Source organism: Vulpes vulpes, chromosome 12, assembly GCF_048418805.1.
Source record: "Vulpes vulpes isolate BD-2025 chromosome 12, VulVul3, whole genome shotgun sequence".
Classification (NCBI taxonomy): Eukaryota; Metazoa; Chordata; class Mammalia; order Carnivora; family Canidae; genus Vulpes; species Vulpes vulpes.
The window spans coordinates 17,671,096-17,697,194 of record NC_132791.1 but is presented as its reverse complement, the minus strand read 5'-3'; the positions used below and the strand labels follow the sequence as shown (position 1 = coordinate 17,697,194).

The following is a 26,099-nucleotide window of genomic DNA, read 5'->3' as shown; positions in this document are numbered from 1 at the left end:
GACAAATTGATTCCTAGGTCTCTGTATATTTTTATTTTAACTGTGGAAGGGATCGTTTTCTGCGATTATATTTTAGCTGGTTGTGTTGGCTCATATATACATGTAAAATCAGCATGCATATATGTACATACATGTATGTATATACATGCATGTGTGTATGTCATATATGTGTATATGCACACGTACTTTAACTAGACTACTAAAAATTCACTTTAGCTCTAGAAGTTTTTCATTTGATTCATTTGTTTTCTAAGTACTTTCTAGGTAATAATAATTTATCTCTTCTGTTCCAATATTTAGCCTTAATTTATCTTTCTGTCTTTAAAACAATGGCTAGAAAAATAAATAAATAAATAAAACAATGGCTAGGATGGGGCATATGGGTGGCTCAGTCAGTTAAACATTCAATTCCTGATTTCAGCTCAGGTCATGAATCCGGGCCGTGAGATCAAGCCCCAAGTCAGGCTCTGTACTGGGCATGCATAGATCCTACTTGAGATTCTCTCTCTCCCTCTCCCTAAGCCCCTTCCCTATGCCAGTGTACATGCTCTCTAAATAAATAAATAAATAAATAAATAAATAAATAAATAAATAAATAAATAAAGTTACCATCCATGTTGTTTGTTCTTCACTATAATTTTTGCTCAACTTCTTATTTTTAACTCTCTAGGTCACTGTTACAACAGCATATAGTTAATTAACTGTTGGTTTGGTTTTTCTTTTAAGATTTTATTCATTTACTCATGAAAGACACACACAGAGAGAGAGAGAGAGAGAGAGAGGCAGAGACACAGGCAGAAAGAGAAGCAAGCTCCATGCAGGGTGCTCGAGGTGGGACTTGATCCTGGGTCTCCAGGATCATGCCCTGGGCGAAGGCGACGCTAAACCACTGAGCCACCGGGGCTGCCCTTGGTTTGGTTTTAATAGAGGTAAAATATACATACTATGAAATGTCTAACCTTAAGTGTACAATTCAGTGAGTTTTGATAAATATACATACCCATATAACTACTGTGGTCCCAATCAAGATATCAAATACTTCCATCATTCCAGGAAGTTACTGTGTACCCCCATAGACAACCACTGTTCTTATTTCTATAAACGCAAATTTTGCCTTCTATAATTTTATAAAATCTTTTTTTTTAATTTTTTTATTAACTTTTATTTATTTATGATAGTCACAGAGAGAGAGAGAGGCGCAGAGACATAGGCAGAGGGAGAAGCAGGCTCCATGCACTGGGAGCCCGACGTGGGATTCGATCCCGAGTCTCCAGGATCGCGCCCTGGGCCAAAGGCAGGCGCTAAACCACTGCGCCACCCAGGGATCCCTATAATTTTATATAAATAGAATCATTCAGTACATATTATTTTGTGTCTTGTTTCTTGCACTCAAACAATGTATTTGGGATTTGCTCATGTTGCTGTATAAATCAGTAGGTCATTCTTTTTTCTTGCTGGGTATTTAAATGACTTCTACCATAATTTATCCTTCTGTTGATGGATATTTGGGTTCTTTCCAGTTTGGGGCTGGAATAAATAAAATTGCTGTGAGCATAGGTCTCATTTCTTTTGGATAAATAACTAGAAGAATTTCTGAGCCACAGGTGTACGACTAATTTTATATGAAACTACCAGAAATTTTTCCAAAGTGACTGTGTAATTTTATACTCTCACCAGCAGCTTCTCTACATCTTCACCAACAACTGATTTTGTCTTTTTAATTTTAGCTATCGTATTAGGTATGAAATGGTATTTCATACTTTTGTGTTTTCCCTGAAGACTAATGGTACTGAGCAACTGCAGGTGCTTATACATCTTCCTTCATGAACCACCTGCTCAAGTCTTTTGACCATTTTGTATTGGGTTTCTATTAATACTGGTTTATAGATGTGTATTGTAAATATTTTTTCCCAATACATGTCTTCCCTTTCTGTTCTTGCCATGGTAACTTGATCAGCAAAAATGTTTCATTCCATTTTATCAGGTTTTTTCCTTCTGTTCAGTGCCATTTGTGCTCTCTCTAGCTTTTCCTAACCCAAGTTTGTGTTTTCTTCTAGAAGTTTCATAGTTTTTATTTTATGTTTGGATCTCTGATCCATCTCTTAAGTATTTTATGTTTGGAGGAGCTAAAACAGAATTATATTCTTAATTGTGTTTCCCAATTGTTTGCTGCTGATCTATAAAAATTCATTTCACCTATGTTCTGTGTTTTTTCTAAATTCACTTATTAAATTCCCTATGGCCTTTCTAAATTACTTTGTCCTTTTAAAATTCACTTATAAGTTCTAGTAGCTTTTTTTTTTTTGCTTCCTTAAGATTTTCTATGTAAAGAATCATATCCAGAAGAAATAGAGGGTTTTACTTCTTTCTTTCCAAACTTTATAGCTTTTACTTCTTTTTCTTGCATTATTGCAATGGCAAGAACTCCAGTGCAGTATCAAATGGAAGTAGTGAGAGAGGATAGCCATACTTTATTCTCAATCATGAGGAAGGCTTTCAATATTCTAATGTTAAATATTATAGTACTATAGGCATTTTGTAAATGCTCTTCATCAAGTTAAACAAATTTCTTTCTATTTCTGATTTGCTAAGTCAAGAATTGTTGAATTTTGTGAAATGCTTTTTCTGCACTTACTGAGAGGATTATATGGGCTTTTTTCCTTTATTATACTAATACGTGAAATACATTAACTAATTTTTGGATTAAACAATTTTGTATTCCTGGAATAGACTCCACTTGATTATGAGGTATTAACTTTTTTATATTGCTAGATTCAACCTCCTAATATTTCATTAAGGATTCTTCTTTCCGTCTCAGTTCACATTGCTATAACAGAATGCCATAGACTTAGTGACTTTAAACAACAAATATTTCTTTCTCTCAGTTCTGGAGGCTATGAAGTCAAGGCACCAATAGATTCAGTGTCTAGTAAGGGCCTTCTTCCAGGTTGCAGACTGTTAACTTCTCCATCACACTCGGGCATTAGGATTTGAACATATGAATTTTGTAGGGACATTCAGTATAACACAGTGGCTATAATCACAAGGAATGCTCATCAGCAATTTTCTTTTTTTTTTTCTTTTTTTGAAATATTTTTCTCAGCTTTGGTGTCTGGGTAATGCTTGCTTAAAAAAAATGAGTTAGGGATTGTTCATTTCTTCACTTTTAAATCTGTTTAGCATTCACATTGTTTTTTCTTTAAATATTTGATAGTATTCATCAAAGAGACCATGCAAATCTATAATTTTCTTCATGAGAAGGCTTTTTTATCACAAATTCAAGATTTTAGATAGATATATGGATATTCAGATTTTCTATTCCATCTTGTATTAGCTTTAGTAAGTAATGTTTTAAAGTAATTTGAAAACCTCTAATTTGTTGAATTTAATATCATAAAATTTCCATATTATTTTTTCATTATTCTTTCAATGTCAGTATGATCTAGTGACATTCCTATTTCATTCATCATGTTCACAATTTTTTTTTCATGTTGGTAATTTCTGTTTTCTGTCCTTATCAATCATGGTAGAGGTATATCAATTTCATTTTTCTAAGGTCAAACTTTGTGCTTTGTCAATTTTCTCTCTTAACTGTCTCTTTTCTATCTGGTTGATTTCTGCTCTTATCTCCAACCTTGGGTTTAATTTGGTCTTCTTTTTCTAATTTCTTAGAGAGGTAAGAAAAGTAAACTTAAGGTAATATTTTTTAAGGAGGTTTGGAGACAGAGCAAGTAGTAAACAAGATTTGATGTGAAGCACACCAAATTCAAGCCTGGATAACACTTTCGCTTAAGTCTTAGAGATTACTTCCAGGTTGTAGACACATACACACACACAAACACACACACACAGTATGCTTGGGCTTCAGAAGATGTTCATCCTTGGACACACTGTTTCTGCATATTGCAGTAGGAGATCCAGGGCCAATCAAAGTCCTGAAGGACTAAGTTCACTGCCTTAAACATGTCTGGATAGTCTACTGGTGTGTCATCATGGCCCAGACTAAACATGAGTCTGGACTTTCAAGCAAGGATAAGATCCTAAAGTTTAAGCCTCTTTTTCACATCTCTAAGTGTTTTCCTAGGAAACCAGAAAGAGGTTTGGCTCAGCACTGCTATCTACATAAATTTGAGTTCATATAGAGACCAGAATTACAAAGGTTATTTATTTTGAGCCATGGGCCCTGGATATCTTCTATTTTCCTCAGATTATTTTCTCCCAACCCTTCTCTAACAGCAATATGTCTCCTATGACTTGTTAATTTCCATGTGGACTTAAATTTGTGGAAACTTTTCTACTTGAAGTCATGCAATTGCAAAAGAATTTGGAAAAATAGCAGATCCCATGAGACAGACCTGCCTCCAACCTGGAGATCTCCTCCCTCATTTGTGAGGCATCCATTCAGTTCCTTACCACCAGAGCTATATTCAGGGCAATAAATCTTGAAGTTGTGTGAGCCCTAATGTGGCAGTGGAGTTGAAGGTGGGGCCTGCTTGCTAAAAGCAATCTATTCCCATAAAATTTAAAGAAAGGCAATATTTTTGCACACTTTTCTGTAATTGAATATCATTAAGGTACTGGATATACAATGCATCTTGCCTTTCTTTTATTCTTTCAAAAATATTTATTGAATGCCTACTATATACCAAGCATTGTGCAAAGGATAAAGGGATAAAATGGTGAGCACAAAAAAAAAAAAAGAGAGAGAGAAAAGAAAGCTAAAAGAGGTTATGACTGGAAAGAGTAGGAATGGAGAAGAAAAAGTGAATTGCTGGTAATCCTCTATTACCAAAGACTTTGTATGTTCTTGGGTCCTTGAATCAGAAAGAAAGTAGTTATGCTGGATCCCTCTGACATGTATGGCAAGGAGTGTGTGTGTGTGTGTGTGTGTGTGTGTGGTGCCTTTTGGAGAAAATGAGGGAGCATAAGGAGAATACCTCAATTTCTGCCCAATCGAAGTGGGAGGATGGAATCACTGATGTTCCAGAAGCTAAGAAAGGAAAAATGTAAATTATTTTCTTTACGCATGTGGTTTGCACAACATCCTCCAACATAAGACTCCCACTTGGGTCCTAAAGTTGGAAAAATCTAAGGAGTATGGAGAAGAGGAACAGCTACAAGACTTGACATTGTAATACCAGGTGCCAGCACTAGCAGATAAACAACTAGAGGGAGACCTTTGTAAGACATCCTCTAGGTTCATTAGCCATGTGCATTAGGAATCTGGAATTAATATCATCTACTTAAATTAGAGAGATATACTACTCACATAAGTCCTTTATGTGCAGAAAGGATAGCAAAGGAAGAGTTCTTTAAGTGGGGGTAATTTGAAGAGCCCTAAGAATTCCCTCCCTCAAATGGTATTTCCCATGTTGACTGAAATTCTTCATTTTGCTTCACTGCTTATAACCCATCTTTACTCATCTCACTATAACTACAGAAGTAGTTATAACATAGAATAAATAGTAATTAAAGATTCTGAAATCAAATTGCCTTGTTTATTCTGGGCTTCACCACTAATGTCACCAATGTGACTTTGGGTAATATTTCTTAATAATAGCTAAGAATTATATTCACTGAGCATGTAATCACTTAGTAATGATAAGGCCAACTACTTCCCATGTATTTACATGTATCATTACTCCTCACAATACCCTATGAGGTATATCATTATCATTATCAGTTTACAAACAAGGAAACTGAGGCACATGTGTAACTTTGAGGTCCAAAGTTAGCAAGTGGAGGGGCTTAAATTTAAACCTAAGCAGACTTAACTATTATACTGCTCCCCTCACTCAAACCCTCTAAGCCACTGTACTTACCTCAGAGAGTAGTAAGGATAGGATAATCTAAAAAGATTTAATAGAGTGCAAAAGGGTTCAATACTATTACTGTTATTATTTCAGATAAACTAATCCTTGAAAAAAAATAGAGCAGTATCCAGTAAACTCAGTTCAATTTTACTGGGCTTCCAGTATTAAGCTCTGTATTAGGTGCTAAGGTGGTATCATGATGTATACTACTTGATTCCTGCCCTCAGGAAACACAGAATTCAAAGCTTCCTTACATTGCTTCCACCATAAAATCCTTCTGGGGCTCTGTATTGCTTTCAGAAAGCTCATGTCCCTAGCTTGGCACAAAAGTCCCATCACAGTTCCACCATGACTTGCTTCCTTGAATGAATCTCCTGCCACCTCCCCCATCCACACTCCAGCCTGAGCTACTTATTCTTCAGATATGCAAGACATTTCACATCTCAATGACTCACACTGTGCTGTTCCATTAATCTGGGAAATTCCTTTCCCTACCTCCATTTCTCCAACTTCAATAATCAACTCGAATCTCTCTGGAATTCCCCAACCCCTGCTATATTTGATGCTCCCTCTCTGTGCTCCCACAGAATCCTGCACACACTTCACTTACTACATTGCACTGAAATGGTTCTGCTCATTTGCCTCCACCACCATTCTGTAAGCTTCCTGAAGACTGTCTTTAGTGGTCTCTTAACCCAGCTCCCGCAAGAATTTATGCACAGTAGACACTCAATGAATGTGTACATAATGAACAAATTAACAAATAAACTTTAATTAGTGCTCTAATGAGGATATAACGATTTAATGGAAGAATGAGCAGAGTGAAATTGACTAAGAAGGTCTGATGACTTCTTTGAGGAAGTGGCATCTGAATTGGCTCTTTGTGAGAAGGCAGTACTTGAATGAATGGACATATGTAGAGGACCGCTCAGTAAGAAAAGGTTTGAGGAAAGGCCCTAGAAGGACTAGAATGTAGGGGAGAAACAGAGAGAGTAAGACAATAAAGTGGCAAGAGATTAATGGCAATAAAACTGGGACTTGGAGAGAAGCCAGACCATCAAAGCAATTCTCAAGTAATTTTCAATGAAAAAACAAAATTTACTGCTGTAAGTAATGTTATTAGTTCCTAATTCTTCTATTTGTATTTCTTCCCATTCATTCATAATTGACCCCTGATAACTATATCAGAACTACAGCTATATGTACAGGGATAGGTTGTAGCAAGAGGATAAAAACAGGAAAAGGAAAATAGTATGGAGAGAAAAATAGGAGGAAACAGATATAAATTAACATACCAAAGCCCATAGGCATGTCTCACCTGTAAAACAGGAGAGACCATGTCATCAGCAATTTGATTATTTTTAGATTTTTAACTTTATGTCATGTTTTAATATATATATTTCTGCAATCAATCCACATTAACTAATCTAAGATGCAGAGACAGAGATCTCTAGAGGCAACCAATATCATTTTAGGAAGGAAACCCTTTGGCCCACGTGCTTTGCACTGCACCTAATAAGCCCCTGGCATCATTAAAGAATGAATCTGGCACAGTATTGAATACAGGTTGCATCAGGTAACAACAAAATGCACAACCACTTTACTCATTGTGCTCCCTGCTTCAAGCACCAACTCAATATTTACTGCACACCTGTTATGAGAAAGACACTGTTCTTGGCACAGATAGGGAATCCTCCATGAATCTGGTAAGATCCAGTCCTTTAAAGAATGTACAGAGTACATTCTGGTGAGCCAAATGTGTACATGATAATGCAATCCGGTGTGTGATGAATGTAGGAAAAATGTAGCATGGAAGCAAATAAGAGGCATAAGTTGAAATGGGGAAAGAGTTCATGACAGTGTTAACTTTAGGGACTACTAGGAAAATTTTTCATTGTCTTTCTTTTTTAATTTTTATTCATATATTTTAATTACAAAGGTGATATATGTTCATTATAAAAAATTTCTAAATACAGATAAGCAAAAGATCACAAATAAATCACTATATTTTTATATACACCATTTAAAAATTTATTTATTATAAAAATGAAACCATACTGTACATTCCTTTCAGTAAATAGCTTTTTCAGGCAACAATATATTACAACCATCTTTCCATGTAATTTACATTTTTCTACAGCTGACTTTTATATTTAAGAGGGTACATACCAAAAGGTATAAAAGAGTATACAGTAAAAACATGTCTCTCTCCCATCCCATTCCATCATTATCTTTTAGTTTAAACCAGAAACAACCACTGTTACCAGTTTCTTGTGATTCTTCCACAAATATTTTACTTCTGTGTATATATTTCTTTTTAAAAAAGTGGTAGCCATACACACAAAATTTTGTACCTCATTTTTCTCTCCTCAGGCAATACATATATCACTACCTTATTCCTCTTGGTAGCTAAAGTGTTCCATTGTATGGAAATATAATAACTTGTTCATGTCCCCTTCCGTGGACATTCAGAATATTTCTAATCTTTCACTACTACAATATTGTTAGATGTATCCTTAAAATGTAAATATATCTACAGGAAAAATTGCTAGAAGTGGAGTTTAACTCAAAGGATATATATTTAAAAAATTTTTAAAGATATTACCACAGTGTCCTCCATTCAGGTGGTCCTCCTGCCAATTACCAATGAGAATGCCTATCCCTTTCCCTTATTTGTGGTTGCCCAGTCAGAAACTATCTCCCATTCTCCCATGCTCCCCCACCCCCAACATACAAATATACCTTAGAGACAGCTGAGACCACCTACCTATCTGGCCAACCAATGGAATGTGAGAATGTGAATACAAATGATAGGCATCATGTCAAGGCCAAAGTAATTGAGAGTGTGCATCCTCCAACATATCTTTGTTTTTCTGCCAGCTGGAAAGAGATGATTTCAAGGCCCTAGGAAATGGTAAAAACCACATGCAAGGGACCTGAGTCCCTGAATCTATACAGAGAAAAACTGTCTATCAACCAAAAACATCCACATGAGACTATTACATGAGTGAAAAATAAGTTCCTCTTTCATTAAGCTGTTGAAATATTAGTGTTTGTTAAAACATCTTGCTTTATTGTAACTAATATACCAAGATATCCTTTTTCATGTAAGATCCCAGATCTCCGGGCACCTGAATGGCTCAGTCAGTTAAGCATCCAACTCTTGATTTCAGCTCAGGTCATGATCTCTGGTTCATGAGATTGAGCCCCTCATCAGACTCTGTGCTAGATATGGAGTCTGCTTGAGATTCTTTCTCTCCATCTATCCCTCACCCCCTCAAATAAATAAAATCTCCAAAATCCCAGATCCCTATGCACTAATAATGAAGCAACAGAAAGAGAAATTAAGAAAACAATCCTATTTACAACTGCACCAAAAATAATAAAATATTTCAGAATAAACTTAACCAAAAAGGAGAAAGACCTGTACTCTGAAAACTTTTAAAATGCTGATAAAAGAAATCAAAGACAACACAAATGACTGGAAAGACATTCCATGCTCATGGACTGAAAGAACAAATATTGCTAAAATGTCTAGACTACCCAAAGCAATCTGTAGATTTAATGCAATCCCTACCTAAATACTAATGGCATTTTTTATAGAACTAAAACAAACAATCCTAAAATTTGTATGAAATCACAAAAACCCCAAATAGCCAAAGCAATCCTGAAAAAGAAAAACAAAACTGGAGGTATCACAATTCCAGACTTCAAGAAATATTACATAGCTGCAGTAACCAAAACAGACTGATACTGGCACAAAAATAGATACATACAACAATGGAACAGAATGGAAAACTCAAATATAAACCTACAATTATATGGTCAATTAATATTTGATAAAGCAGGAAAGAATATATAATGGGCAAAAGACAGTCTCTTCAACAAATGGTGCCAGGAAAACTGAAGAGCTACATGCAAAAGAAAGAAACCAGATCACTTTCTTAAACCACACACAAAAATAAACTCAAAATGGATCAAAGACCTAAATGAGAGACCTAAAATCATAAAAATCCTAGAAGAGGGGTACCTGGGTTGCTCAGTCAGTTAAGTGTCTGACTCTGGATCTCAGTTCAGGTCTTGATCTCAGGGATGTGAGTTCAAGCCCCACACTCTGCTCCACATTGAACATGGAGCCTACTTAAAAAAAAAAAAAATCCTAGAAGAACACAGGCAATAATTCCTCTGACATCAGCCATAGAAATATTTTTCTAGATATGTTTCCTGAAGCAAAGAAATGAAATAAAAATAAGCTATTGAAACTATATCAAAATAAAAAGCTTCTGCACAGTAAAGGAAACAATCAACAAAACTAAAAGGCAACCTACTAGAATGCAAGAAGATATTTGCAAATGACACATCTAATAAAGGGTTAGAATCCAAAATATATAAAGAACTTATACAGCTCAACACCCAAAAAACAATCCAATTAAAAAATGGGCAGAAGACACAAACAGACATTTCTCCAGAGAAGACATCCAGATGGCCAACAGACACATGAAAAGATGTTCAACATCATTGATCATCAGGGAAATACGAATCAAAATTACAATGAGATATCACCTCACACCTGTCAGAATAGCTAAAATCAAAAACACAAGAAACAAAAGGTGTTGGTGAGGATATGGAGAAAAAGAAACCCTCACACACTGTTGGTGGAAATGCAAACTGGTGCAGCCACTGTGGAAAACATATGGAGGTTCCTCAAAAAGTTAAAATTGAAAAAAAAAAGTTAAAATTGAACTACGCTATCATCTAATAATTGCCTTACTGGGTAACTTACCCAAAAAATACAAAAACACAAATTAAAAGGGATACATGCACCTCTATGTTTATAGCAGCATTATTTATAATAGCCAAATTATGGAAGCATTGCAAGTGCCCATTGACTAATGAAGGAATAAAGAAGATGTAGTGTGGGGAGATGCCTGAGTGGCTCAGTCAGTTAAGCGTCCAACTCTTGGTTTCAGCTCAGGTCATGATCTCATGGGTTATGGAGTCCAGCCCCACACTCAGTGGGGCATCCAGCCCCACACTCAGTGGCACAGAGTCTGCTTGAGATTCTCTGTCTCTGCTCCTCTCTCTGCTCATGTGTAGGTAGGCTCTCTCCCTTTCTCTCTCAAATAAATAAATAAATAAAATCTTTAAAAAAAATGAAATCTTGCCATTTGCAACAACATACAGGGGGCTAGAGAGTATAATGCTAAGTGAAATCAGTCAGAGAAAGACAAATACCATACAATACTCATATGTGAAATTTAAGAAACAAAACAAATGAGCAAAGGAAAAAAGAAGGAGACAAACCAAGAAACAAATTCTTAACTAAAGAGAAAAAACTGATGGTTATAGAGAGGAGGTGGGTGGGAGGATGGATTAAATAGGTGATAGGGATTAAGGAGTGCACTTGTGATGAGCATAGGGTATTGTATGTAAGTGTTGAATCACTATATTGTACACCCAAAACTAATATAAGACTGTACATTAACTATACTGGAATTAAAATTAAAAACTTAATTTAAAAAGTATCATTTAAAATAGCAACAAAAAACGAGACAGAGCTAACAAAATATATGTAAAATATGTATGCTTAAAAAACATAAAACTTAAAAGAGATAAATAAAAAAGACCTAAGTAAAAATGGCACTATATAAAATATTCTCGGATTGAAAGACTCAATATTGTTAGAATATCAAGTCTTCTCCAAACTGAAGTATATATTCAATGCAATCTCAAAAATAATTCCAGCATAGTTTTTGGTAGAATTTGGCAGGCTGATTCTAAACTTTATATGGAAAAGTGGAGGACCTAGAATGGTAGAACAAGTTTGAGAAAAAGAAATAAAGGAGGATTCACATTACTTGATTTCTGTACTTAAAATAAAACTAAGCAATTGCAGGGTATCTGGGTGGCTCAGTCAGTTAAGTGTTCAACTCTTGATTTTGGCTTAGGTCTTGATATTATGGTCATGAGATTGAGCCCTGTGTCAGGCTCCATGTCCAGCATGGAGCATACTCAAGATTCTCTCTCTCCTTCTCCCTCTGCTCCTTCTCACCCCTCACATTCATGTGCACTCTAAAAAAACAAAAACAAAACTAAGCAATTAAGACAACATGGTATTGGTAAAATGATATACATCAATGAAATAAAACTTAAAAAAAAATAGATCCATAGTTCAAAGGACACACTTAGAAAATGTTCCTTATGTATTTCAATGCTAACTATGACAATGGCTATTGGGAAAGTATCCTCTCCTAGATGACCAAAAACTGGTTTTTATTTCTTTGCTTTATCACAAATGAATATTGATTTATCAAATACTGCTATAATATCTGTAGAAATGATCCTAAAATTGTTTTCCTTCAATCTATTAAGGCAATATATTTAAACTAATATTTCCTTGTGAGACAAGAGTCCATCAAAATCATAGAAGAGAACACAGGCAACACCCTTTTTGAACTCGGCCACAGTAACTTCTTGCAAGATACATCCACAAAGGCAAAAGAAACAAAAGCAAAAATGAACTATTGGGACTTCATCAAGATAAGAAGCTTTTGCACAGCAAAGGATACAGTCAACAAAACTCAAAGACAACCTACAGAATGGGAGAAGATATTTGCAAATGACATATCAGATAAAGGGCTGGTTTCCAAAATCTATAAAGAACTTATTAAACTCAACACCAAAGAAACAAACAATCCAATCATGAAATGGGCAAAAGACATGAAGAGAAATCTCACAGAGGAAGACATGGACATGGCCAACATGCACATGAGAAAATGCTCTGCATCACTTGTCATCAGGGAAATACAAATCAAAACCACAATGAGATACCACCTCACACCAGTGAGAATGGGGAAAATTAACAAGGCAGGAAACAACAAATGTTGGAGAGGATGCGGAGAAAAGGGAACCCTCTTACACTGTTGGTGGGAATGTGAACTGGTGCAGCCACTCTGGAAAACTGTGTGGAGGTTCCTCAAAGAGTTAAAAATAGACCTGCTCTACGACCCAGCAATTGCACTGTTGGGGATTTACCCCAAAGATTCAGATGCAATGAAACGTCGGGACACCTGCACCCCGATGTTTCTATCAGCAATGGCCACAATAGCCAAACTGTGGAAGGAACCTCGGTGTCCATCGAAAGATGATGGATAAAGAAGATGTGGTTTATGTATACAATGGAATATTACTCAGCCATTAGAAATGACAAATACCCACCATTTGCTTCAACGTGGATGGAACTGGAGGGTATTATGCTGAGTGAAATAAGTCAATCGGAGAAGGACAAACAGTGTATGTTCTCATTCATTTGGGGAATATAAATAATAGTGAAAGGGAATATAAAGGAAGGGAAAAGAAATTTTGGGAAATATCAGGAAGGGAGACAGAACATAAAGACTCCTAACTCGGGGAAACGAACTAGGGGTGGTGGAAGGGGAGGAGGGCGGGTGTTGGAGGGGAATGGGTGACGGGCACTGAGGTGGACACTTGACGGGATGAGCACTGGGTGTTTTTCTGTATGTTGGTAAATTGAACACCAATAAAAATTAATTAAAAAAATAATAATAATAATAAACATGAGGTAGGTTTCATGAAGCTCCATCCTATAAGGATCTAGGATGTCCCAGCGTCTGAACTGTGCCTCCTGAAGAGCCACATGTGTCCTTATAGATACTGTACCTCATTTCACTGAATAAATAAAGAATCCATTTGGAATCCAAAAAAAATGAAAAATAAAAAATAAATAAACTAATATTTCCTAATGTTGAAAAGGCCTTGCACATCTCAAATAAACAATGTTTACTTGGTTATGATATTTTTATATACTGTTGACTGTAAGGGGATAACCAAGAAAAAAATAATAGACTGGGAAATTCTTTAAACGATTCATAAATTTCAATTTTCAACTGAGGAACTTAAAGAGTAGAACAGACCCTTTTGAAGAACAAATCTATTATCTGGAAAAGCAAGTGAATGAGCTATCACACTATCTAGATCAAAAATAAAAGAAATGGAATTCCTGAATGAAAAGAAAAGACAACTAGAGGGCAGGTCTAGGAGGTCTAACTGCAAATAAAAGAAATTCAAGAGGGACCACATTGGAGAAAGCAATAATCAAAACATAGTGCAAGAAAACTTCCCTCAGGAGAAGACTAGAGTTGTTAGATCAAAAGCACTCACTGCATGCCAGCCAGGATAAATGAAAAAAGGCAAACACGGAGATATATCCTGGAAAAATTTCTCAAGTTTAATAAAGAAAAAATATAAACTTTCAAAAAGAAAGAACAGGTTACTTACAAACAAATGAGCATGAGGCAGGCACTGGTACATGACTAAGCATGCAGGCTCTGAAGTAAGACTATCTGTCTTCAAATCTTGAACCTGGGCAAGTTGCTTAACTTTGTGCTTCTGTAAAACAGGGATGATGACAGTACTTAACTTCTAAGGTTGGCTGGAAGCAGTATTTGAGATAATCCACGGAAGATTCAGCACACAGTTAATTATAATCAGTGGACTTTGACCTGTTAATACTGAAAGCTGTATCAGAGAGTGAAAACTTTGTAGACTTTTGAGAAGGCAAGAGCCTAAACCCTCCCCAGAGCTAAACATTGAGCACTAATGATCTGAAAAGCTGTAGGATGATACTGCCTTAATGTTACCTGAGCAGAAAGAATCTCATTCATTAATTTTTATTAATGTGAACAAGGCAAGGATGACAGTTTTTTTTTAGCCTGGAGCTCAAAGATTATTAGAGATGAAAAAGTTGTAGGCTCTGTCAAGAGTAAATGGACTCACAGTGGACTCTGAATCATTGAGGACTCTCCTACAATGAATAGATCTTATTGTTATTGCCATTCAGGACCCTCCAAAAAGTGAACTAGTATGGGATTTGTGGCTGCCTGAACTAAGTGTCATAAAAATATTATTTCATTCATACCACAAGTTGTTTGAGCACATCTCTGTTACGTGCCAGGCAATATACTGGGGATCTGACTGTGAATAAGACACATCAAGTCCTTTCTCTCAAAGAGTTTATATACATGAATCTTGATTTATATGACCCAGATTAGAATGTCCATGTGATATGAGAAACCGATCATACTAAAGTCATTAAAAAAAAATTCAAAACATACATAGACTCCCTCCTCTAGCCCAATTACACAAGAAACAAAGATTAAAAGTCAGCTTTCAATAATTAATCAGGAATAGTTGAATGTTACTTTAACTTAATTTTTCCCATTTTTTATAGTTCTGTGAATGCAAAAGCTAGTATAACAATTTGGTGGAACTCTTATATTAATTAGTTCAATTCTACTTACTAATCATGTCGCACCAACCAGAAAAAAATTTAGATGTTCCTCTCTAGGTACTAGCTAAAAATTCCCTAGTCTACCACCTATCTTCAGATGGAAGATTATTTTTTCAATCCAAAAGGAAGATATAAAATTAAGCTGAATAATGAATGAATGTAGGGGGCTGAATGGTAGCTGCTAAGGATATATTCATACCCTAATCTAGAACCTGTGAATATTACCTTATTTGTATAAAGAGCCTCTGTAAAATATAATTAAGGATCTTGAGATGAGGAAATCATCTGGCTTATCTAAGTGTGCCCTAAATCTAATGACAAGTGGAGTATTAAAGTCAGTCTTTATAGAGTTCTTTTCAGAGAAAAGTGAAAGGGAATTTTGAGACAGAAAAGGAAAAGACACGGAGCAGAAAAAAAAAGTAAGCTATGAGAACACAGAGGCAGAGCCTGGAGTGAGGCAACCAAGTCAAGGAATGACAGCAGCCAGCAGAAGCTGGAAGACGCCAAGAATCTTTCAGACTTCTGGCGTCCCAAATTGTGGGAAAGTATATTTCTGTTGTTTATCCCTCCCAGTCTGTGATCATTGGTTACTGCAGTCCCAGGAGGAAGTGAATAAAGGTATTTTGGTAAGGAGTCCTGGGTTCAAATCGCACACCAAGCAGTTAGTCCCTATTTGTTCCCTAGCAAGTCCCTTAGCCTCCCTGAGCCTCCACTGCCTTATTAGTAAAAATGGGATAATCAGACCTCTGCTACTATGCCCAGAGTTTTGATAAGACTAAAATGAAATGCCTGTGAAAATACTCAGAACACTAGAAAATTCTATGTGAAGATGTATTATTATTATTATTATTATTATTATTATACTTTATCTTGAATTTCAAATGAGGTTTCGAGCCTAGACTCTTTATTCAAACCCACTTGCTACAAATCTTTATGCAAATCAATACTTGCCCAATTTTAACAATGCCAACATTCTATCAATTCTTAATATCAAATTTTATTTATAGAATTAAGCTATCACTAATATACATGGTACCTCTTTAGTGCTAGGATTTAATGAAGGTCTAATTATCACTAACCCTATCATCTATTTTATTTCCCTCCAGATATCTTCTACTACTGTCATACTAATTTAGTAAAGAGACCATCTAATTGGTTTATTGCCCCCATATATATTAAAAAATCAGTTCTAGCTGATTTGCCTTCAACAATATCTGTGAACTCACTTAACATAACCATAATTCTTTCTCTAGCTGACCTTCATTATCCTATACTGAATTTTTCTCAGCAAAGAATGAACCATTAATAACCTCTTCCTCCTATTTCTGGTTTTCCCCAATAGGTAGATCCTGATCTACTGCCAGACCTAGTTCTTCTTTCCTAAAATCAAGTATATTTATGAAGTATGAAGTATAACCATAAACTAAGGATATTAGTTTCACAAGTTATGCACAAAAGTTAATTTCATTTCTATAATATTACTTTATCCATATACAAGTTTATATTTTCTAGAGAACTTTTCCATTTTTATTTCACATAAAACATCTTCAAATACACTCTAAATTATTGAGAGGTTGGTTCTACTGTAAGCTGCAAATGTCCTTCCTTTAGAGCAAGGCAGTTTGGCATTAAAAATTTTAAAAAGTGGCACTTTGATAATGCAGTCTCAGAGTAGAATTTATTTTCTTGTGTCTTAATCATTCTATTCTGGATTGGAATTGAATGGCATTCAAATCTTCCTTAGATCTAACCCAGAGTACCATAAAAATTTTATTCTCTGAAATGTAGCCTCTTCAGAGATCTTTAAGTAAATGTAAAAGAATTTTTCCCAAAAACCAGCTGAACAATAAAAACTTCAATGGATTTTGAGATTTGTAAATATAATAATCACTTGCAATTATTATCATCAACATACATCCTTAAAATGAAATGTCCTTTAAGAATGCTTTAGGTGTTCCTACCATGCTACTGAATTGTAATATGTTATTTTAATATACCTAACTTCACTACCTTTCCAGGGAATAATTAAATTTTTTTTTAATTTTTCATTTATTTATGATAGTCACACACAGAAAGAGAGGCAGAGACATAGGCAGAGGGAGAAACAGGCTCCATGCACCGGGAGCCCGACGTGGGATTCGATCCCGCGTCTCCAGGATCGCGCCCTGGGCCAAAGGCAGGCGCCAAACCTCTGCGCCACCCAGGGTTCCCTCCAGGGAACAATTAAATCACCTCCAAGATGCAAGCTAAACATTCAGTTCTCAGGATGGCCATTAAAAAATTTCAAATCAAAAATTATACTTAGGAAATCCACAGCCATGATTTTGTATATGTAAGTGAATACTACCATATGGGATTATCCATAACTTTAAATATAGGCTTTATCCCCCCACAAATGTATTTATAAAGGTACTTACTGTGTCATCTGAGACCAATAAGAAATTTAGTAACAATAGTCTAATTTTCATGATCTCTGGCCTACAAAAAAGTAAACTGGGAGTCTCTTCCAAATGGAGCGTCTACATTTTTTGATCAATTCCATATGAAGCTGCCAAAATACTACATATTTCGTGGAATGTGTTAACTCCCCTGATAAGGAAGATCTTCTTCAAAAGTTCTAACTCTAGATCCTCTGGAGTCTTCTTGAGAAACTTAAAAAACATCCTAGGGCACCCAGCTGGCTCAGTCAGTAGAGCATGTGACTCTTGATCGCAGGGCTATAAGTTGGAGCCCTATGGTGGATGTAGAGATTACTTAAAAATAAAATCTTTCAAAAAGAAAAGAAAGAAATAAACTTAAAAAAAACATCCTAAAAAGCCATCCACGCCCCAATCTTAGCAACCGAAGTATAGAATCTGGCCCCTAGCCACTAGAGGGGGGTGTTTCTTCCATTGGTTTCTCTTTCCCCTAATTGGGCTTACCAGAATTTCTGGTTGAACTAGAAATAAGCCTCAATATAAACCTTCTGACCTTTATTTCTCCTTCATATTACATAGTCCTTTCATTTTATTTCAGACTGTAAGTAGTCACTGAAATATCAACTTCAATCCCTAATTATTTGTATTATTATGCCCCATATTACACTTTCTTCCTTTTTACAGACTAATAACAAGCTACACAGAGCTGATTCTAAGAGACTTCAACATTAGTTCACTGGAAAATAATCAGAAAATCCAACCAAGCCTGAGTACTTGTTTTTTAAAGACAGGGGTTTTTCACCTGCCATAGTCACATGATTTCATTTGAATCACAATACTATGAAAAAAAGAACGACAATTACTAACAAATTTCAAAGAAGAAACTCCATGTTTTCAAGTGACTTGCCCAAGATTACAGGTACCAAATAGTAAAGCCACACAAAAATTCAAATACCCTGACCTCTAGACACTTCTCGTGCTACTTAATTCATGTCATGAGTCAAAGACAGAAGATGAGAAAATAGACCAGTTCTTTACTGCTTTCTGTGAAGAACCCTGGTCTGAGGCAGAGTCCCTTAGAGAAGACTGAGACAAGAACTGGCCAGTTAGAATCTACACGTACTTTATGAAGCCAGAAGACAAGGGAGGTCTCTGATAAAAGCAAATCTATCATAATAAAATCAAATCCATCTGACATGAATCTGTTTGAGACAAAGTAGGTATACCATTCAGAATGTTTTTGGCTGCAAGTGACAAAACCCCAGAGTATGCTAGCTTACACAATAAGGAACTGTATTATCTAACAGAACTAGAAGTTCAGAGGTAGATCAGACCAAGTACAGTACAGTACAATCAAATCAGCAGTTCAGTAAGGTCACCAAGGGCTCAGGTTTCTTCTCTCATTCTACCACCTTCTAGAAAAGCTTCATCCAAAGCTAGTTTCTCTCACTGTCCTAAGATGGCCTGAGCAGTTCTAGCCATCATATTCACATGTAACCTCATCAGAGGAGGAAGAGGTACCATCTCTTTCTTCTGTATCTTTTTAGGCACAAGAAACTCTTTCCCAGAAGCACTCTGGCCCTCCTCCAGACTTCCTTTCACATCTCATTGGCCAGAATAGGTTACAGGCCATTCCTAACCCTTCACTGGCAAAGGAAATGGGATCAACCATAATTGCTTAGACTAATCATCTGGGGTAGAATGAATGCTGGAGAGTCAATCACCATGACCATACCATAGGCAATTTATAATGATGAGTATTACTATGACATTGTTTTCACTCCAGAACAAAATGGTAATTTAATTATGCTGCTTCCATGATCATAACTATGAGGCATGTGCTTTGCCTGAGTCTCAGATAATTATTCCTTGCTCACATCTTATATTTATCATCATAAACTTATTCATCAGATATAAAAATTTTATTGAAACTTTCCTGTCGATCCTCTATTTTTTTTTAATCTTTAATGCAACATTTTAGAGTAAGAATGGCAAATAGGTTTGTGTCCCAAACCTACTCCAGTAGAAACAGCTATCTAGAATCTCATTCAAGACAAATCCAAAGCTGAGTTTGGATCCAGTGAAAAATAGTGACATGACTCATTAGTGATGTCTTCCGTGGACTTGGGTTTGGGCACAATACCCTGAGTATTTCTGCCAACCCTGATTTAGAGAAAATCTCTTTAAATAATTCTCCTCCAATGATAGTGGATTTCTCTGCTGCAATGCCTCTTCATTTTTATTTTAGTGGGGACCCAATCTCTGTCCTCTCTCCACTCTCCCCATGTAATTTACATACACACACATAATATACATCAGGCATGAACTCCAAAAATTATTTTATGTATAATAGAGTTCCACAGGAATTCCAAAAACTGACCCCTTTTGTAAGTCCATAGAAAGGCTTGGCAGAATGGCTTTACTTACAAACTGTCTCGCTTAAAGGAAGCAGAGGGTCTTTGGGGCCCAGTCTGGATATAGGCCTAGGCAGGATTGAGGGACAGAAGGAAACCAAGAATGGCCATCTATTCCCAATTAAGACAGACGAGTCCACAGTGGCCAGACAAAAAAACAGAAAGGAACTGGAACCTAATCCTAGGCACAGGTGACTAATTAGTTAAGTGAAGGATGCTTAAAAAATGGCAGATTGCAAGCAATATGCAGAGTTCATGTGTATAAGATGCATTTGAAAAGACAGGGAAGGGCAAGAGTGGTTATTCTGGAATGAATTAACTTATGGCTTTTTCCTTTTGTCTTTCTATTCCTTATCTACATTTTTCTGACTGTCCTGTACTGCACATACACTGCCTTCTTAATGAGGAGGAAAAAAAAAAAGGAAATATGTTTGTATCTTATTGTTTAATGTTTTGGTTGTTCCAATTAACCTCTAAATGCCTCGTAATTAGGATCAAGTTTGTCCAACTATTCTCCTATTCTCCTATGGTTGGGAAGCAAGGTTGTTTTAACTTTTTGATATCACAAGCAACGAAGTATTCTTGTAGCTAAAAATTAATTTGAAATATAAAAAAGAAAAATTAGGAAAATCCCTTAAAAAATGAATCAAAAGAGTTTAATCACCCCATAATACTCTAAAATTACCAATACTCAAAAATTTTAATAACTTAGGATACTCTTTTTTTTTTCTTTTACCCAAATTGCCAGTTGGGCAGTTTGCTTTCACTTAAATCGTATTTAGCCAAAATTGGTTTTGGCCAAAATAAGTTTTAAATCAAACTTGTATTTGACAAAAAACACACTACCAGCATCAGGGGAAAGTCTAAAGGCAAAGAAACACGATCCCTAAAAATGTTCAGTGCTAAAGAACAAGCAAGTTGGCATAGACAAGTATGAAAAAGGAAAATCACCTAAGGCAATGGTTCTAAAGTGAAAGGAAATTTTTTATCAAGGAACTGTAAAACTAACTAAGTAGCTTAGTAAGTGCTAGTAAGGATAACAAGTTAATTGAATTTCATCTGCCTGCTTGAATTCTCTCCTTGGGTAGACAATGCTAAGGTTTTCCCCACGTCCCGTACGAAAAAATTTAATCTGCCTGGGGTTCAAATTGAAAGTAAGTGTTCCCCAAAGCATTCCACAATCACTTCTCAGTAAATGAGATTTTGGAACTAGCCACTGCATGATGAGGGATCCAACCCACTGTTTTGACACAATATGGTTCCCATTCCAAACTATGCAAGGTAATATCCCATATTGTCACACAAAGTAGAGATAGCAGATGACTGGAATCGGCACAGAAAGAAGCAATCCCAATTGGACTGCCTTAGGAGTGAAGGACTCGGGTAGTGGACTTCAAATTCCATAATGTTTGGTCAATATGGCTAGAGAAAGCTAGAAGACATCTCTGATTTGAAGTCTTCAAAGGAACCTGATTATAGTTAGGATTTCTTTTTAGTCAGTTGTTGTTCAATGGAAAATCCTGGAGAGCTTTCTGAGCAGCCTGTATTCATTCAAATATTAAGTGGCTGCCAGGCTACTAGTGGTGTTGAGGTAAGCAGGGAGGTAGGAAGGTGAAAGACATCATTGCCATTAAAAAAGGTGCGCTATAGGAGCAAAAACAAAGAACTGCACTTATATTCAATAGCAGCAAAGTAGGTATGAAAAAAGGGTAGATAAATCAGAATTGCTTTTGGTAAGAGGCAGTATAACATTGAGATGGATTATTCACAAATGTGGGGCTACTCTGTCGCCCCACATACTCTGTTGGGGCAACAGAGTAGCCAGCCATCTGGAGAAAAACGAAGTTGGACCCACCCATCACACCATACACCAAGAAAAATGAGCAAAAACTTAAGTGTAAAATAGAAACCGCAAAAACAGTAGAAAATAATATGGGAGAATTCTTTCATAACCTTGTAGGGGGGCAGGATTTTCTAACTATGATCCAAAATCCAGAAGTCATAAAAAAAAAACTAACAAATTCAACTACATTTCAGGAAAAATCTACTTAGCAAAAACACCATAAGCAAAGATGAAAGACAAATGACAAATGGGGGAAGTGGGTGGGCACGCTGCAATTCATATTACAAAGGTCAAATATTATACGCATCATCTACAAGGTGGTTTTTAAACAAACCCCCTACACACACCCCGTCCAAAAAAGGCAAAGGATTAAATGTACACTTCAAAGAAAGGATATACAAATGGCACCTAAATATATGAAAAGATATTCAAACTCATTCATCAGAGAAATAGAAATTAAAACTACACCAAAATAACATTTTTCACCCATCAGATCGGGAAAAAATACAAAAGTTCGCAAACACATTTTGTGGGCAATAATATGCATAACAAGGCACTCCCATATATTTCTGGTGGACGTGTACATTGTACCATCTCTATGGAGGGCAATTTGGTAGTACCTATAAAACTACAATGGGATATACTCTTTGGTCAGCAATTGCACTTTTAAGAATTTACCCTATAAATACATGTAAACAAGTATGAAATAATCTATGTAACAAACATACTTATTGCAGTATTGTTTCTAATAGCAAAATACTGAAAACTTCCCAAATGCCCATCAATATGAGACTCATTTTTTTAAAAATGATGCTATAGGGATCCCTGGGTGGCGCAGCGGTTTGGCGCCTGCCTTTGGCCCAGGGCACGATCCTGGAGACCCAGGATTGAATCCCACGTCAGGCTCCCAGTGCATAGAGCCTGCTTCTCTCTCTGCCTGTGTTTCTGCCTCTCTCTCTCTCTCTCTCTCTCATTCTGTGACTGTCATAAATAAATAAAAAAGTTTAAAAAATTTAAAAAATAATAATAAAAAATAAAAATAAAAATAAAATAAATAAATAAATAAAAATGATGCTATATCCACACAATGATGTCAAAAAGATTTCCAAAATATATTATTAAAGTGAAATATATCTAGGGGGTACCTGGGTGGATCATTTGGCTAAGTATCCGACTTCTGATCTTGGTTTAGGTCATGATCTCAGGATCGTGAGAACAAACCCCATGTTGGGATCCATGGTGGGCATGGAGCCTGCTTAAGATTCTCTCTCCTCTGTCGGCCCCTCTCCCCTCAAAATGAAATATATCTGGAATATTTCCCCACTGTTATGGAAAGAACTCCAAGATACACTGTTAAGTGAAAAAGGGAGAATAACACATTAAGGCTTCCATTTATATAAAAAACAGAATTTATATTTGTATTGGCTTAAATATGGATTTAAAAACCCTGAAAGGATGAGAACTGAATAGGTGGGGAATGGGGTGGAAGGAAAATTGCATTTCTAAACATTCTGTTGCTTGAATCAAATGAATGTATTACCTTTTCAAAAGTTAAAACTTAAAATGCTTAATATATTAAAAAATGTTTGGTAGCTATAATTCAAGTTACATCTACTAACTACTCTGCATTTGGGTCCCTCTGTTTATGGGTGCTAAATGACAGACAAGTGACTGTGCACTTGGGAAGGGCTTCAACAGGCAGCATCCAGAACTGAAAAACAAAGTGAGGGTTACAGCTGAAAACCTGACAAATAGAAGTAAAGAACTCACTGATGAACAGGTTGCTTATGCCCAGGGCTGAGACAGTGAAGAAAAGAGAACACAATCTTGTGAAACTATCATAGTAAAAGAGGCACATCACAATAGGTAAGCCAGAGATTAATTCTTAGGGGTAGTTGAGGTCAAAAGGTGATACAATTCCTTAGGATACCTGATTCGTTCTTAGTCCAAACACAGGTAGTAAGGCAGCCCTGGTGGCTTAGCGGTTTAGCGCCGCCTTCAGCCCAGGGCATGATCCTGGAGACCCGGGATCCAGTCCCACATCAGGCTCCCGGCATGGAGCCTGCTTCTCCCTCTGCCTGTGTCTCTGCCACTCTCCCTCTCTCTCTAATAAATAAATAAAATATTAAAAAAAAAAACCACACACTCACAGGTAGTAGAATGGTGTAACTCAGGGAACTCAGCACTCAATACGGGCAGCTAGAAGTCTCTGTAGACGAAACTGCAACAGTAAGCCAGTGTAGTATAGTAGCAGTGGCACAGCGATGTGCAGCTGGCTCTCTTCTGCCTAAACTCTGAGTAAAACTCCCTCAGAAAACTTAGGCCACAGGCTGGTAAAGATACAGAAAATAGACTATTTTGAATAAAGTAACTTCTTGAAAACTGCTTTCATTCACTTATCAAATGTTTACAGAGCACCTACTCTGTGCTCAAGAACTGCTCCAAGTGCTCAATAAATTCATCCCCCAAAATAAGTATGTCCGAGATAATTTAAACAAAAAAATATTTTAAAATATTTTGAGATAACAGAAGCTTCTCTTAAATTTTTTTTTGAAATATGAAAAGGTTGGGGTGCCTGGGTGGCTCAGTCAGTTAAGCATCTGCCTTTGGCTCAGGTCATGATCCCAGGGTTCTGGAATGGAGCCCCACATCAGGCTCCCTGCTCAGCAAGGAGTCTGCTTCTCCCTCTCCCTCTGCTCCTCCCCTACACTCATGCACTCTCTTTCTCTCTCTTTCTCAAATTAAAAAAAAAAAAATCTTTAAAAAAATATGAAAAAGTCATTAAAAAGTCAAATGACAGTTCTAAAATGCTATGAAACTATATGGTAAATAGATTTCAATTTTTATCCAACTTTTTCTATTATCTTAAAAGAATGAAAATAGTGACTTAATATGTGAATTTAAAATAAGACAATCATTCTCAGAAATTAGAAATAATGAAGTTTGTTTCAAATTTACTAAACTTCAATAGGATAAATCTTTAAAATGTAGCTTTCTATTCTCATCACTACAATCGATAAAACAGGAAAACATAACTGGAAAAGGGAACTAATTCAGAACAGATGTCAGGGAGGAATTTTTCCAGTAGTGAACTATAAACATGCAGAATAAATACTGGAAAATGTATTATGGTAAAAAAAAAAATCAGAATCAGTTACTAATTACATGATCTAAGCAGGAAACCAGATACCTAAATATGTAGAACAGGCACTTAAAAAATAGCTCTAAATTAATGGACAAGCCATGTTTTTACTTTCCAAACCTCAGATAATACATAAACCTGCAATGTGTTAAAATGCAGGTATTTCTCAAAGTCTATAAAGTTGGCTCTTATTTATCCAAAAAGATGTATCCAACTGCATATGTAACAAGTTTGCAAACAGAATTTATTGTATTCTTCCTGCTTGATGTGCTAATATTTTTTCAACCTAATACCTAGTACCTACTTGGTATTTTTCTTTTGACCAGCCTTCTCAATATTTCACCCTACTTATTTACACTCTGCAAAGAGATATAAAGACTTACAACTCCACCATCACCAGTCATTCTCCAGGAAAAAAAACAAAAAGGACAGTTATTCTTTGGTTGCTACATCTAAGAAGAAATGGTTTATGCCTAGCATGCAGTGAGGATCAGAAAGGAATTGAAACAAACAACACTATCCATTCCAATGAAAGTTTATTAATTTGTATGAAGTCAATTTGTTACTCATCCATATTCAAATGAATGTACAAAAACAAACTCCATAGCTAAATATAAAATGACTTTTGGGCTATCCAGGTTTCTGCTTGTTTCTACTTTATGGGTAGAAGGCTGTGATACCAGCAGGAGATTAACTCTCCCAGGCCACCAAGATCCTACTCAATAGCTACAATTAATTATCAAGCAGGCCAAAGCAGTTTAATATTACTACTATAAGCACATGTTACATACAGGCTGTTGAGCCTACTGACTACAGCAACCAGGTTGCGACAGGAGACCAGAGCAGAGCTGACTCGTGATTCACAATACTTAACTGGCCTAAAAATCCATTAAACTTCAGAACCTGAAAGATCCTGAAAGGTCATAAAGTGAGCCCAACAATGTCATTTTACAGATGATGATATCAAGGCTCCTAAAAAAAGCTTAATAAACTTACCCAGGGTTGGACAGCTTCATGGCAGCAAAGCGAGACCCAGGCCTCTGAGAAGCAATCTAGTGCTCAGTGAAATACAGCATCTAACTCTTGGAAAATATGCTGAAGCAACTGAAGTACATGTGAGGCAATCTTTTTTTTTTTTTTCAGAGTTGAGTAATAAGAAA

At 36.1% G+C, this 26,099-nt stretch overlaps 1 long non-coding RNA gene across 1 annotated transcript in view; it reads right to left on the bottom strand.

Annotated features, from left to right (window-relative positions):
* Positions 1 to 26,099, bottom strand: part of LOC112930874 (uncharacterized) — a 184,115-nt gene that overhangs the window by 154,146 nt on the left and 3,870 nt on the right. The window contains exon 2 of the long non-coding RNA XR_011995475.1: positions 14,112 to 14,222. This is a non-coding gene — a long non-coding RNA (uncharacterized lncRNA). The remainder of the gene's footprint in view (positions 1 to 14,111; positions 14,223 to 26,099) is intronic.